Consider the following 3609-nt stretch of genomic DNA (forward strand, 5'->3'; position numbering starts at 1 on the left):
TCCTTACAATAGAACCAAGTCTGATTCCAATCCTTTGGGTGACTGTGAAGTTTGGCGCAAGGAAAGCTAACATCCTTCCTTTTCTGATTGGAGACACCACCAAGTTCAGTATGGGGCCCGTCTACGAATTCAGTGCGACGGTTTAAGTGGAAGAAATCCCGGAACAGCTCAACAATCAGTTCTTCTTGTAGATAGGCTTCACAAAACACCTGAAAGTTGCAGATATTGCACATAGAGTTGGGTCCAATATCTTGAGGGTGGATCTGAAAGCTGGCAAGTACATCACGGAAAACTTGGATCCAGGCGGTTTAAAACCACGGCCCATGTGATCAGCAAACACTACTACTTCGCCATCTCTGGGGGTAGGAGGGTTTTCTAGACCGGGAACTCGCTAGTGGATTTCACTCTGCTTCGGTAAAGTGCCAATTTTGACACATCCATCCAGTTGCTCCTCAGTAACCCAGGAAGGGACCAAGTTACAGGAATAGAATTGTTTGGCCATTGCAAGTGAAGAGTTGGAAAAGATTACTACCGGTTTACGATTCATGAATGACAACGCGTAAAGCGCGACTGGTTAAAAAAAGGAATTCAAGCATGTAAAATTGTTAAACCGGAGGGTGATGCCGTTATAAATGGTAAAGCGACGAGCGGTTTACAAGGGGACTAATGGCATATGACAGATTACTTTCTACAAGGATAAACCGCCTACGCAGATAAGGAAGGTATAGATCTAAGGTAAAAATGACTAAGTGAGGAAAAACAGGTTTTGCAAAATCACATTGGTATGTTGGATCTACCACAAGTCAGGAAAAGAAAAAAGATTTAGACCTAAAAAAGTTGGTCCTAGAGTAGTTCACAAAAGGTCCAGATCAAGTTTTTATGCGTACAGGCTTGGTTTGATAGCCAAGATAAGGACTACCATAGCTACTGCACGGAACGCGTCAAGCTTGAGGTCTGCTGTCTATGGACTGATGAAGAACAAGAGAAGAGCGCCTTGAACCCATATGAACCCTAAGTGGGTCTACAGAGGAAAGAGGGAAAGACTTACTACAGCTGTTGAAGCAGCGGAGCTGCGCCGCGTCTCTCTGGTGCGATCAGGTTGATGCAGCGGCCGACGGTGAGGCAGAGGCGAAGCTCGACGACGGCGGCGGCACTCGGGTGTAGGGGCGTCGCGAGGAGGAAGAAGAGATGAAAAGGCAACGGAAAGAAAAGGAAAGGGATCCTCCGCCCTATTTATAAGGACAAAGAGATAAGTGACAGGCACGGGAATCGAGGAGCCCAAAAAATGGATATATAATGAGGTTGTCGCCTTGATTATTGGATGCTCATTAATAAAGGGTATCTTCGGGTTTAATGAACAGATGATGTCACAGCGGTTTACTAAAAATCTGGAGGATGGCGTCACGAGGTTTACAAGATCCATGCGAAGGTGCAAAGGGAGGAATTTTTCTAAGTGTTGAAGATTGACATGAACAAGTTCAAATCAATCTGGAGCCTAATGTTGGGGATATTACTACTGGACATAAACCGGCCAGGAGAGGCCGGGTTATCTCTATGATGATTACTTTATTTGAAGCCCAGGAAGACAAAGGATGGTGGCGCTTCATGAAGGCCCAAGGCCCAAAGGCGGGTTAAGGCCTGTAGACATAAACCGACATTGTTATTGTAAGATAGAAGGAATAGAGATCGAGTTGGACACGTTGATGATCCGGCCTAGGGACTCTGTAAACCTACGGGCGTCGACCTATGTATATAAAGGGGCGACCTGGCGGCGGTTTAGGGACAACACACAATAACTCGGGAGCCAGGCAAAGCGGATTCGCTCCCTGGTCATCGAAACCCAAACAATTCCATCACAACTGGACGTAGGCTTTTACCTTCATCGAAAGGAGCCGAACCAGTATAACTCTTGCGTCTCTTGTCCGCTTTAACCCCTTTAAGCTAAACCGTCGTGATGGCTCCACAACTAAGTCCTTCCACGAGGACATCTGCCGTGACAAAACCACGACAAGTATCCTTTTATGATATCCAGAAATTCTATATCATTTCCGATCAACAATATGTCATCCACATATACTATCAGAAATGCTACAGAGCTCCCACTCACTTTCTTGTAAATACAGGCTTTACCATAAGTCTATATAAAACCATATGCTTTGATCACATCATCGAAGCATACATTCCAGCTCTGAGATGCATGCACCAGTCCATAGATGGATCACTGGAGTTTGCACACTTTGTTAGCACCTTTAGGATCAACAAAACCTTCTAGTTGCATCATATACAACTCTTCTTTAAGAAATCCATTAAGGAATGTAGTTTTGACATCCATTTGCCAGATTTCATAAAATACGGCAATTGCTAACATGATTTGGACGGACTTAAGCATCATTATGAGTGAGAAAATCTCATCACAGTCAACACATTGAACTTGTCGAAAACCTTTTGTGACAAGTCGAGCTTTTTAGATAGTCACACTACCACCAGTGTCGGCCTTCCTCTTGAAGATCCATTTATTCTCAATGGCTTGCCGATCACTGGGCATGTCAACCAAAGTCCAGGCTTTGTTCCCATACATGGATCCTATCTCAGATTTCATGGCCTCAAGCCATTTATCGGAATCTGGGCTCATCATCACTTCCACATAGTTCATAGGTTCGTCATGGTCTAGTAACATGACTTCCAGAACATGATTACCGTACAACTCTGGTGCGGAACATGCTCTGGTTGACCTACGAGGTTCGGTAGTAACTTGTTCCGAAGTTTTCATGATCATTATCATTAGCTTCCTCTCTAGTTGGTGTAGGCATCATGGGAACGGTTTTTTGTGATTAGCTACTTTTCAATTCGAGAGAAGGTACAATTACCTCATCAAGTTCTACTTTCCTCCCACTCACTTCTTGCGAGAGAAACTTCTTCTCTAGAAAGGATCCATTCTTAGCAACAAAGATCTTGGCTTCGGATCTGTGATAGAAGGTGTACCCAACAGTTTCTTTTGGGTATCCTATGAAGACGCACTTCTTCGATTTGGGTTTGAGCTTATCAGGCTGAAGCTTTTTCACATAAGCATCGCAACCCCAAACTTTAAGAAATGACAGCTTAGGTTTCTTGCCAAACCACAGTTCATACGGTGTCGTCTCAACGGATTTAGATGGTGCCCTATTTAACGTGAATGCAGCTGTCTCTAATGCATAACCCCAAAACAATCGTGGTAAATCGGTAAGAGATATCACAGATTGCACCATATCTAATAAAGTACGGTCACGACGTTCGGACACACCATCCTGCTGTGGTGTTCCAGGTGGCATGAGTTGTGAAACTATTCCACATTGTTTTAAATGAAGACCAAACTCGTAACTCAAATATTCGCTTCCACGATCAGATCGTAGAAGCCTTATTTTCTTGTTACGATGATTTGCCACTTCACTCTAAAATTCTTTGAACTTTTCAAATGTTTTAGACTTGTGTTTCATTAAGTAGATATACCCATATCTTCTCAAATCATCTGTGAAGGTCAGAAAATAACGATACTCGCTGCGAGCCTCAACACTCATCGGACCGCATACATCGGTATGTATTATTTGCAATAAGTCAGTGGATCCCTCCATT

Source organism: Triticum urartu, chromosome 2, assembly GCF_003073215.2.
Source record: "Triticum urartu cultivar G1812 chromosome 2, Tu2.1, whole genome shotgun sequence".
Classification (NCBI taxonomy): Eukaryota; Viridiplantae; Streptophyta; class Magnoliopsida; order Poales; family Poaceae; genus Triticum; species Triticum urartu.